This window comes from Mustelus asterias, chromosome 2 (genome assembly GCF_964213995.1).
Source record: "Mustelus asterias chromosome 2, sMusAst1.hap1.1, whole genome shotgun sequence".
Taxonomy (NCBI): domain Eukaryota; kingdom Metazoa; phylum Chordata; class Chondrichthyes; order Carcharhiniformes; family Triakidae; genus Mustelus; species Mustelus asterias.
The window spans coordinates 35,616,287-35,629,404 of NC_135802.1; the positions used below are offsets into that span (position 1 = coordinate 35,616,287).

Consider the following 13,118-nt stretch of genomic DNA (forward strand, 5'->3'; position numbering starts at 1 on the left):
TCTTGCCCTGTGTGGTCTGTCTCTGTCCCCTTCTTTGGCAGTTCAGGCACTCGGGCATTTATATAGCACCTTAATGGCAACAAACATCCCATGAAGGAAGAGAATGTGGGGGGATCAGGGGGCAGTTGGGGGGATAAAGGGGCGGGGGAGGGGCGTGGATGCTTGGATCAAAAGATAGATTTTAGAAAGACCTTTTAAGAGGTAGGGTGAGTTCCATAGAGTAAGGCTCTCCCACTGGTGGTGCAGTTAATTGGAGAGGGATAAATGCAGAAAAAGTAGATGAGGTATCAAATGTAATAGGTAATTGGGATTTGGTGTGAGGTGGGTTATCATGTTTTGCGTTTTGAACAACTTTTGAGTTTATAGAGCTTCAGGATTGGAAACTATCAAGTTAAGCTCAAGTGCAGAGGTCTCAAAAGAATGCTTAAAATGTGCTGTGAAAGTAGAAATACATGGATACAATGACGAATAGGATGTTAGGTAGGATTCGAGAGCCGTGGATAACCAGGGAAATTGAGGATCTGATTAAAATGAAAAGGGAGGCGTACGTTAAGTCCAGGCAACTGAAAACAGATGGAGCTCTGGAGGAATACAGAGAGAGTAGGAAAGAACTCAAACGGGGAGTTAGAAGGGCAAAAAGAGGTCACGAGATGTTCTTGGCAGGCAGGATTAAGGAGAATCCTAAGGCATTCTATTCATACGTTAGGAACAAAAGAATTGTCAGGGAGAAAATCGGACCTCTCAGGGACAAAGGAGGGGAATTATGGTTAGAACCCAAGGGAATAGGGGAGATCCTAAATGAATACTTTGCATCGGTATTCACGAAGGAGAGGGGCGTGTTAACCGGGAGTGTCTCGGAGGGAGGTGTTGACCCGTTAGAGAAAATCTCCATTACAAGAGAGGAAGTGTTAGGTTTTTTAGGGAACATTAAAACTGACAAAGCCCCAGGGCCTGATGGCATCTATCCTCGACTGCTCAGGGAGAGGAGAGATGAAATTGCTGGGCCTCTGACGGAAATCTTTGTCGCTTCTTTGGACATGGGTGAGGTCCCTGAGGATTGGAGGATAGCGAATGTGGTCCCGTTGTTTAAGAAGGGTAGCAGGGATAACCCAGGAAATTATAGGCCGGTGAGCTTGACGTCCGTGGTAGGGAAGTTGTTGGAGAGGATTCTTAGAGACAGGATGTATGTGCATTTAGAACGGAACAATCTCATTAGTGACAGACAGCATGGTTTTGTAAGAGGGAGGTCGTGCCTTACAAATTTGGTGGAGTTTTTTGAGGAAGTGACAAAAACGGTTGATGAAGGAAGGGCCGTGGATGTCGTCTATATGGATTTCAGTAAGGCATTTGACAAAGTCCCACGTGGCAGGTTGGTTAAGAAGGTTAAGGCTCATGGGATACAAGGAGAAGTGGCTAGATGGGTGGAGAACTGGCTTGGCCATAGGAGACAGAGGGTAGTGGTCGAAGGGTCTTTTTCCGGCTGGAGGTCTGTGACCAGTGGTGTTCCGCAGGGCTCTGTACTGGGGCCTCTGCTATTTGTGATATATATAAATGATTTGGAAGAAGGTGTAACTGGTGTTATCAGCAAGTTTGCGGATGACACAGATGGCTGGACTTGCGGATAGCGAAGAGCATTGTCGGGCAATACAGCAGGATATAGATAGGCTGGAAAATTGGGCGGAGAGGTGTCAGATGGAGTTTAATCCGGATAAATGCGAAGTGATGCATTTTGGAAGAAATAATGTAGGGAGGAGTTATACAATAAATGGCAGAGTCATCAGGAGTATAGAAACACAGAGGGACCTAGGTGTGCAAGTCCACAAATCCTTGAAGGTGGCAACACAGGTGGAGAAGGTGGTGAAGAAGGCATATGGTATGCTTGTCTTTATAGGACGGGGTATAGAGTATAAAAGCTGGAGTCTGATGATGCAGCTGTATAGAACGCTGGTTAGGCCACATTTGGAGTACTGCGTCCAGTTCTGGTCGCCGCACTACCAGAAGGACGTGGAGGCGTTAGAGAGAGTGCAGAGAAGGTTTACCAGGATGTTGCCTGGTTTGGAGGGTCTTAGCTATGAGGAGAGATTGGGTAAACTGGGGTTGTTCTCCCTGGAAAGACGGAGAATGAGGGGAGATCTAATAGAGGTGTACAAGATTATGAAGGGTATAGATAGGATGAATAGTGGGAAGCTTTTTCCCAGGTCGGAGGTGACGATCACGAGGGGTCACGGGCTCAAGGTGAGAGGGGCGAAGTATAACTCAGATATCAGAGGGACGTTTTTTACACAGAGGGTGGTGGGGGCCTGGAATGCGCTGCCAAGTAGGGTGGTGGAGGCAGGCACGCTGACATAGTTTAAGACTTACCTGGATAGTCACATGAGCAGCCTGGGAATGGAGGGATACAAACGATTGGTCTAGTTGGACCAAGGAGCGGCACAGGCTTGGAGGGCCGAAGGGCCTGTTTCCTGTGCTGTACTGTTCTTTGTTCTTTGTTAGGTTTTCTTAACTCAGCCTAAGCAAGGTGGGGGAGATGTCTGGAGATAAGGATGTGGTGTTATTGGGTGCTAAAACTAGTCTGGCCAATGTACAATTGTAGGAAATAGTGATTCATCCATGTCTTGATGTCAGATCAGCAAGCCTGATAGTGTGGAGGTGACAAATATTTTTTTCTAAATTTATTTTATGTGAATTATGGTTTGGGGAAAGCAAAATACACATATGTAGAAAAAGTTCTATTTCATGTTTTTTAATTTTGATTTGGGTACAGCTTTGAAAGTTAATCGAAGAACCACTGTAGTTTTATTAAGGAACCTATACTGCCTAGAAAATAATGTCCCAAAAATTGAGAGAGTGATTGTAGTGAAATAATTAAATTGAATTTATTGTAAATTTTAAAGTAATTGTTGGAAAGAACAGAGATAATGTATGCAACATTATTTGTAAGTTCGCAAGAAATTGTGCCAGTCAGAGATTTTTCTAGCTAAAGTCAAAAAGGGAGAAAATATAGCCAGAAAGTTTTGTGCTGAAGCTTACTTCTCTCTCTGTGGCCAAAATTGATCATATTTCTACAATTCAGTTGTTTCATTTCAACTTCACTTTTGAAAATATAATTTTTTGTCAGTTTGTATGTACTGCTATTCTCTATGGAAAGACTTGCATTTATATATTGTCTTTTGTGAGCTTGGTATGGAAAGTGCTTTAGAACAGATTATATGCTTTTGAAATGCAGTCACTGTTATAAATTAGAAAACACAGCACGGTCCCGCAAACAGCAATGAGCTAATGATCGGATAATCTGATCTAGTGATCTTGTCTTGAGGGATAAATATTGATGTGGAGTTGCCGACGTTGGACTGGGGTAAGCACAGTAAGAAGTCTCTCAACACCAGGTTAAAGTCCAACAGGTTTATTTGGCAGCACTAGCTTTCGGAGCCTCAAGCTCCTTCTTCAGGTCCTCACTCATCTGGAGAAGGAGCTTGAGGCTACGAAAGCTAGTGCTGCCAAATAAACCTGTTGGACTTTAACCTGGTGTTGTGAGACTTCTTACTGGGATAAATATTGGCCAGGGCACTAGGGAGAACTCCCCAGCTCTGCTTGAAACAGAATCATGGGACTTTTTGTTTTATGTTCAGTAAACAGAGCATGGATCAGCTTTCACACACATGCTGGCGACACTCCTAATTGTAATCCTCCTCTTCCATCATTTCTTACTGCCTCTGTTATCATCAGACTGTTTACTTGACTTCAGTTACTGGGCTATTAATCCATTGGCCTGGAGTGATAATTCAAAGACATGAGTTCAAATCCCATCATTCATTTCATTAAATAAATTAGTAATGGTGACTATGTGACTACCGGATTGTCAAATAAATCTGTTTAGTTCACTGATGCCCTTTAGGAAAAGCAATTTGCCATTCAGCCAACATCCCAGATGCCTCCATCATCATGCCTGGATGTGCTCTTTTCCACTAGTAGGATAGACCCACCAGAGCTTCCTCAAAGGTTTTTCACAATCTACAAGATACAAGTTAGGGCTACAGTGAAATACTCTCCACCTGTTTGGACAGATCTAAGAACACTCGAGCTTGACATCATCCAGGGCAAAGCAGCCTGTTTGATTGGCACCACATCCACTGTTAAATCTTGGCTCCCTCCACTGGTGACACAACATGATTTCAGTATTGTACTATTCACGAGGTGCACCGACTGCAGCAACTCACCAACGTTTAGAAACATAGAAAATAGGAGCAGGAGTAGGCCATTTGGCCCTTTGAGCCAACACCACCATTCGGTATGATCATGGATGATTTTGTACTTTCAGTATCCCACTCTCTCTTTCTCTCCATATCCCTAGGTCCCTTTAGTCACAAGGGCCACGCCCAGCTCCCTCTTGAACATATGTAATGAACTGGCCTCAACAGCTTTCTGGTAGAGAATTCCACAGGTTCACAACTCTGAATGAAGATGATCTTCCTCATCTCAGTCTTGAATGGCTTACCCTTTATTCTTAGACTGTGATCCCTAGTTCTGGACTTCCCCAACATTAGGAACATTCTTCCTGCATCTCGCTTATCGAGTCCCATCAGGATGTGATATGTTTCTATAAGATCCCCTCCCATTCATCCAAATTCCGGTGAGTACAAGCCTAGTCAATCCAGTCTCTCTTTATATGTCAGTCCTGCCATTCCAGGAATCAGTCTGGTGAACCTTTGCTGGACTCCCTCAATAACAGACTCAGACTAGGGGACTAAAACTGCACGCAAAATCAAGGTGTGGCCTCACCAAGGCCCTGTATAACTACAGCAAGACATCCTTATTCCTATACTCAAATCCTCTTGCTATGAAGGCCAGCATGCCATTAGCTTTCCCTCACCACCTACTGTAGCTGCATGCTGACCTTCAGTCACTGTTCTACCATGACATCCAAGTCATGTTGCACTACCCCTTTTCCTAAACTGTCACCATTCAGATAACAATCTTCCTGTTTTTGCCACCAAAGTGGATAACCTCTCATTTATCCGCATTATGTTGTATTTGCCCACTCAGCCAGCCTGTCCAAGTCACTCTGCAGCCTCTTAGCATCCTCCTCACGGCACACACTGCCACCCAGCTTAGTGTTGTCTGCAAATTTGGCGATATTGCATTCAATTCCTTCGTCCAAATCATTGATGTATATTGTAAATAGCTGGAGTCCCAGCACTGAACCCTGCGGTACCCCACAATCACTGCCTGCCACTCTGAAAAGGACCCGTTTATTCCCACTCTCTGATTCCTATCTGCCAATGAGTTCTCTATCCATGTCAATATATTACCCCAAATACCATGAGTTTTAAATTTGCTCATTAATCTCTTGTGTGGGACCTTGTCAAAAGCCTTTTGAAAGCCCAGATATGCAACATCTGCTGGTTCACCCTTGTCCACTTTAAAGTCAGAGGTTTACAGCATGGAAACAGACCCTTCGGCCCAACTTGTCCATGCCGCACTTTTTTTAACCCCTAAGCTAGTTCCAATTGCCCACATTTGGCCCATATCCCGCTATACCCATCTTACCCATGTAACTGTCTAAATGCTTTTTAAAAGACAACATTGTACCTGCCTCTACTACTACCTCTGGCAGCTTGTTCCAGACACTCACCACCCTCTGTGTGAAATAATTGCCCCTCTGGACCCTTTTGTATCTCTCCCCTCTCATCTTAAACCTATGCCCTCTAGTTTTAGACTTTCCTACGTCCTACCTTTTTAAAAGATATTGACTATCGAGCTGATCCATGCCCCTCATTATTTTATAGACCTCTACAAGATCACCCCTCAGCCTCCTACACTCCAGAGGAAAAAGTCCCAGTCTATCCAGCCTCTCCTTACAACTCAAACCATCAAGTTCCAGTAGCATCCTAGTAAATCTTTTCTGCACTCTTTCCAGCTTAATAATATCCTTTCTATAATAGGGTGACCAGAACTGTACACAGTATTCCAAGTGTGGCCTTACCAATGTCTTGTACAACTTCAAGACATCCCAACTCCTGACTTCAAGGTTCTGACCAATGAAACCGAGCATGTTGAATGCTTTCTTCACCACTCTGTCCACCTGTGACTCCACTTTCAAGGAGCTATGAATCTGTACCCCTAGATCTCTTTGTTCTGTAACTCTCCCCAACGCCCTACCATTAACTGAGTAAATCCTGCCCTGGTTCGATCTACCAAAATGCATCATCTCGCATTTATCTAAATTAAAATCCATCTGCCATTCGTCAGCCCACTGACCCAATTGATCAAGATCCTGTTGCAATCCTCGATGACCTTCTTCATTGTCCACTATGCCACCAATCTTGGTCACATCCTCAAAAAGTTCCAGAAGATCTGTTAAGCATGATTTCCCTTTAGTGAATCCATGCTGACTTGGACCGATCCTGTCACCGCTTTCCAAATGCATCCTGAATAATTGATGCCAGCATTTTCCCCACCACCGATGTCAGGCTAACCGGTCTCTAATTCCCGGTTTTCTCTCCCTCTTTTTTTTCAAAAGTGGGATTACTTTAGTTACCCTCCAATTCACTGGAACTCTTCCAGAGTGTATAGAATGCTGTAAAATGATCACCAATGCATCCACTATTCCTCAGGCCACTTCCTTGAGTACTCTGGGATGCAGAGCATCAGGCCCTGGGGACTTCTTTGCTAACATCTCTCAAACCCACAAACTCTACCACCCGAGGAGAACAGAGGTAGCAGGCGCACGAGAACCACTGCAAGTCCCGCATCATTCAGCCTTGGAAATTTCATTGTTGGATCAAAATACTGGAGCTCCATTCTGAACGTGTCTCAGACTGCAATGGTTCAAGAAAGGAGCTGGTGAGATGCCTTCATGGGAAATTAGAGTTGGGCAATAAATGCTGACCCTGCCAGAAGCGCCCACATCCTGTGAATGAATGAAAAAGAAATCTTGAGTGATAATTTCCTTCTGCTAGACATTGGGAGTACTTAAGCCATTGTCCTCAAATCCTGCCAAACCTTCTGTAGCAAGTCCTTCCCTTTCCTGACCAATATAACAAGCTGAACAAGACAGTTTACAGCTGGCTACTCCCACCTCAACATCACACATCTCTGTCTGTCTGTTCCACCACCAATCATAGAAACCTTACAGTACAGAAAGAGGCCATTCGGCCCATCGAGTCTGCACCGACCACAATCCCACCCAGGCCCTACCCCCATATCCCTACATATTTTACCCGCTAGTCCCTCTAATCTACGCATCTCAGGACACTAAGGGGCAATTTTTTAGCATGGCCAATCAACCTATCCCGCACATCTTTGGACTGTGGGAGGAAACCGGAGGACCCGGAGGAAACCCACGCAGACACGAGGAGAATGTGCAAACTCCACACAGACAGTGACCCAAGCCAGGAATCGAACCCAGGTCCCTGGAGCTGTGAAGCAGCAGTGCTAACCACTGTGCTACCGTGCCGCCCATGCAATGTGCACAGTGAAACTCATTTGTGCATTTATTACCATTGGACGTGGTTTATATGTATGGTTTCCTGGTCACCTCCATTCTGTACCTTTTGTAAACTTCAATTCATTGTATCTTGCACCAAGTCTGTTTGCCCATCACTCTTGACCTCACTGGTCTGCATTGGTGTCTGGTTCCACAGCAACCAGAATTTAAAACACTCATCCTTGTGCTTCAATCTCCTACTAGTCTCAGTCCTATCTATCTGTCTGTGTAAATAACATCTGCCCTACAGTCCTTCCTGCCCCTATGTTTGTCTGACCTGTGTGTTAATAACCACCTTTCTTTGTACTGTCACGTCTTCATCTGTCTTGTGTTCCATGCTGTGGAATTGCCTCATTTAAACCTTTTTCACCCTTTCTGCTCCTTCGCCACTATTTCATTTTCCTTAAACTCTTCTTTAAAATAATTTTATTTAAATCAATTACCACAAAGCACTGCACAAGAAAACATTTTTTACATTAATGCTGCTATATGTTAATGAGATGTCCATGTAACTCGTGGTTGAAAAAAATAACTAAATAATAACTTAAATTAGTATGACTTTTATTGGTCCTACTAATATTTTATTTTCCTTAGAAATTATTTTTATGCTTTAAAGGAGACCTGGACAAGGCTACATGATTGCCAATCCAATGTTGCCGTGAGAAAGTGATGGTGAGTCGTCTTGAACTGTAGCAATCCATATAATAGTGAATCCTAGGATTAGGACCCATGACCATGAAGGAATGGCATTACATAGAACAGTACAGCACAGAACAGGTCCTTCGGCCCACGATGTTGTGCCAAGCTTTATCTGAAACCAAGATCAAGCTATCCCACTCCCTATCATCCTGGTGTGCTCCATGTGCCTATCCAATAACCGTTTAAATGTTCCTAAAGTGTCTGACTCCACTATCACTGCAGGCAGTCCATTCCACACCCCAACCACTCTCTGCGTAAAGAACCTACCTCTGATATCCTTCTTGTATCTCCCACCACGAACCCTATAGTTATGCCCCCTTGTAATAGCTCCATCCACCCGAGGAAATAGTCTTTGAACGTTCACTCTATCTATCCCCTTCATCATTTTATAAACCTCTATTAAGTCTCCCCTCAGCCTCCTCCGCTCCAGAGAGAACAGCCCTAGCTCCCTCAACCTTTCCTCATAAGACCTACCCTCTGAACCAGGCAGCATCCTGGTAAATCTCCTCTGCACTCTTTCCAGCGCTTCCACATCCTTCTTATAGTGAGGTGACCAGAACTGCACACAATATTCCAAATGTGGTCTCACCAAGGTCCTGTACAGTTGCAGCATAACCCCACGGCTCTTAAACTCCAACCCCCTGTTAATAAAAGCTAACACACTATAGGCCTTCTTCACAGCTCTATCCACTTGAGTGGCAACCTTTAGAGATCTGTGGATATGAACTCCAAGATCTCTCTGTTCCTCCACAGTCTTCAGAACCCTACCTTTGACCCTGTAATCCACATTTAAATTAGTCCTACCAAAATGAATCACCTCACATTTATCAGGGTTAAACTCCATTTGCCATTTTTCAGCCCAGCTTTGCATCCTATCTATGTCTCTTTGCAGCCTACAACAGCCCTCCTCCTCATCCACTACTCCACCAATCTTGGTGTCATCAGCAAATTTACTGATCCACCCTTCAGCCCCCTCCTCTAAGTCATTAATAAAAATCACAAAGAGCAGAGGACCAAGCACTGATCCCTGCGGCACTCCGCTAGCAACCTGCCTCCAATCCGAAAATTTTCCATCCACCACCACCCTCTGTCTTCGATCAGACAGCCAGTTACCTATCCAGTCGGCCAACTTTCACTCTATCCCACACCTCCTTACTTTCATCATAAGCCGACCATGGGGGACCTTATTAAACGCCTTACTAAAATCCATGTATATGACATCAACTGCCCTACCTTCATCAACACACTTAGTTACCTCCTCAAAAAATTCAATCAAATTTGTGAGGCACAACTTGCCCTTCACGAATCCGTGCTGACTATCCCGGATTAATCCACATCTTTCTAAATGGTCGTAAATCCCATCCCTAAGGACCTTTTCCATCAATTTACCAACCACCGAAGTCAGACTAACCGGTCTATAATTACCAGGGTCATTTCTATTCCCTTTCTTAAACAGAGGAACAACATTCGCCATTCTCCAGTCCTCTGGCACCATCCCTGTGGACAGCGAGGACCCAAAGATCAAAGCCAAAGGCTCTGCAATCTCATCCCTTGCCTCCCAAAGAATCCTAGGATACATTTCATCAGGCCCAGGGGACTTATCAACCTTCAGTTTATTCAAAACTGCCAGGACATCCTACCTCTGAACATCTATTTCCTCCAGCCTATTAGCCTGTAACACCTTCTCTTCCTCAAAAACATGGCCCCTCTCCTTGGTGAACACTGAAGAAAAGTATTCATTCAACACCTCGCCTATCTCTACTGACTCCATACACAAGTTCCCACTACTGTCCTTGACCGGCCCAAGTTCAAGTCAGAATAATTTGTGATGCAGGGGGCTTGAGGAAGAAACCTAAAGGTGATGGTAATAAAAAGAGAAAGTGGTGGAAATGCTCAACAGATCTGGCAGCAGTTGTAGAGAAAGAAACAGTTAACGTTATGAGGAAAGGTCATCGATCTGAAACATTAACTTTGTTTCTCCACAGATACTGCCAGATCTACTTATAGTTTCCAGCATTTTCTGTTTTTGTTGCAGGGTTCCAGAACCTGCAGTATTTTGCTACTGCCGGTGATGGTGTTTCCACAGTATCTTTGCTGTGTTCTTGGTGATAATATTTACAGGGGAGGGAGGTGCTGCAGGGTGAGTTACTGCAGGAAATGTAGGTTCGCCATGGTTTGGCAATGATGGAGGGGGTAAATATTAATTCCAGTGGCAGGAATGCTAATCAAGCAACCTTCTCTGGTCTGATCTGGATGTTGTTGAGCTTTTTTGAGTGCTTTGGTTGAATAAGTCCAGGCGGTGGTCAATATTTCATCAGACTACTTGCATGAGTCTTGTATATGACAGTGAGACTTTGGGAGGGTCATTAGGCGAGTCACAGATCTCTCTGCTGTTGTGGACAATGTTGATATAGAAACATAGAAAGAATACAGCACAAACAGGCCCTTCGGCCCACAAGTTGCGTCGGTCATGTCCCTACCTACCTAGGCTTATATATAGGCCTACCTGTAACCCTCAATCCTATTCAGTCCCATGTACTCATCCAAAAGTCTCTTGAAATACCCTATCGAGTTTGCCTCCACCACCACTGACGGCAGCCGATTCCACTCACCCACCACCCTCTGAGTGAAAAACTTACCCCTGACATCTCCTCTGTACCTACTCCCCAGCACCTTAAACCTGTGTCCTCTCGTAGCAGCCATTTCAGCCTGGGAAAAAGCCTCTGAGAATCCACCCGATCTATACCTCTCAACATCTTGTACACCTCTATCAGGTCACCTCTCATCCTTCGTCTCTCCAAGGAGAAAAGACCAAGCTCCCTCAGCCTATCCTCATAAGGCATGCCAACCAATCCAGGCAACATCCTTGTAAATCTTCTCTGCACCCATTCAATCATTTCCACATCCCTCCTGTAATGAGGCGACCAGAACTGAGCACAGTACTCCAAGTGGGGTGTGACGAGGGTCTTATAAAGCTGCATCATTATCTCCCGACTCCGAAACTCAATCCCTCGATTGATAAAGGCCAGCACACCATTCGCCTTGTTAACCACCTCCTCTACCTGCGGGGCCGATTTAAGAGTCCTATGGACCCGGACCCCAAGGTCCTTCTGATCCTCTACACTGCTAAGAGTCTAGCCCTTGATATTATACTCCTTTATCCCAATTGACCTGCCAAAATGGACCACTACACATTTATCCAGGTTGAAGTCCATCTGCCACTTCTCCGCCCAGTCTTGCATCCTATCTATGTCACGCTGCAGCTTCTGACATCCCTCCAACCTATCCACAACACCACCAAACTTCATGTCGTCGGCAAACTTACCAACCCATCCCTCCACTTCCTCATCCAGGTCATTTATGAAAATGACAAACAGCAAGGGTCCAAAAACAAATCCCTGGGGCACTTCACTGGTGACCGACCCCCATTCAGAAAAAGACCCATCTACAACCACTCGCTGCCTTCTGCAGGCATGGCTGGTTCAGTTCAGGTTCTGGTCAATGATGCCCCAGGATATTGAAATGTGACCATGGCAGTTATTGACAGTCAAAGGAGGGTCCACTGAACTTTTTCCTGAGCTGGCTACTGCTTGCCCCTTTTTGTGGCACAATTATTATCAGTTACTCGTTGGCTAGGTGAACTGCTTGTCCTAGATGGTGTTGAGCTTAATTGTTGCAGCTGCAGCCACACAAGTAAATGGCGAGTATTTCTCCTAACTCAAGTCTCATAAATGATGAGGAAACTTTGTGACCAAGGACTCATAGTTTGACACTACACAGTACCCAGCCTCTGCTGTGCTCTTGCAGCCATGTTGTTAATGCACCTGGTCATTAACCCTGCATTGCTGATGTTGGGAGATTCCAATGTGGTCATGCTGTTCAAGGTTTGGGGAGGTGATTGGATCTTTTTTTGTTGAAGGTATCAACAAGTGACTTGAACTTTGAAGATTTATGGATCATATGGCCTAAAGATCAGCAAATTACTCTCAGAATATATCATTGTGCGTTATGAGAAAGATTTTTGCAAGGTTCAACCAGTGCAATGTAGAGCTCCAATAAATCCTTTAGAAACATGTACACTATACTGACATTCTAGACATTGAGAATAATGAGTTGATCATCATTGCATGATTTTTTTTTCAGTGAATTCCATTCATTGTATACCTACTATACATTTTTTGATTATTGTGCAAATTTCTGTTGAAGTTCATTTATCTGCCCAATTATCTTGGGCTGAGAGGGAAGGAATGTCTGCAAGTAGTAAAGGAAAGCAGGAAGCTTGTCAAACTGTAACAGTGAAATGTTGATGTACAGTTCTCACTGTACTAAAGTTCTATTTTTCATGGAAACTCTGGAGACTCATTTGCTCTTCTCTCTCGGTCCTTCACATTCGGTCTTCTCATTCTCTGTTCCAGAGCATGGTATTGTCTACAATTCTGTTGGAGGGATCTATGGTTCTGGGAGGCTTAATTGAGGGTGGGTGTGGGTGCAAATGGAGCAGCAAAGATGGCTGATTCGATCTGGGAAGGATTGGAAGTATTCAACTGGATTGGCTGGCAGCATCAACAGTGGACTCAAAGGAAAGTGCAGTCATTTAAAAATTGGGCTTCACACTCGAGGCTATTACAAAACCAAAGGGAGGCAAGTCTTAAAAAAAAAAACTATTTAAATTGATAGCCAGTCAAAAAACAAATATTAAAATAAGCAATTTTTTCAATGTATGAACTTGCGGCCCTTTTTTTTGAAGGGGCTTTTGCAAATTTGGGGAAATAGAGGTTGCGCCACAGCCAACTCTTCACAAAAGGCACACTGAAAGGTATGTTTATAAGTAGTGTTCCAATTTAAAATATTTATAATTAATTACAGATCTTCATTATTAAACATTTATGTAATCAGTTATTATTGTGATGTTGACACAAGAAACTTTACTCAA

General features: G+C 44.1%; 1 protein-coding gene across 8 annotated transcripts in view; it reads left to right on the forward strand.

The window, feature by feature from the left end:
- LOC144506843 (integrin beta-1-like) overlaps window positions 1–13,118 on the forward strand; it is a 94,050-nt gene that overhangs the window by 16,421 nt on the left and 64,511 nt on the right. For 2 of the 8 annotated variants that reach the window (XM_078233209.1, XM_078233234.1), the window contains exon 2: window positions 12,933–13,001. The exons of the other annotated variants lie outside the window; for them this stretch is intronic. The gene's annotated coding sequence lies outside the window, so the exon portion shown is untranslated. The remainder of the gene's footprint in view (window positions 1–12,932; window positions 13,002–13,118) is intronic. 8 annotated transcript variants of the gene reach the window in all.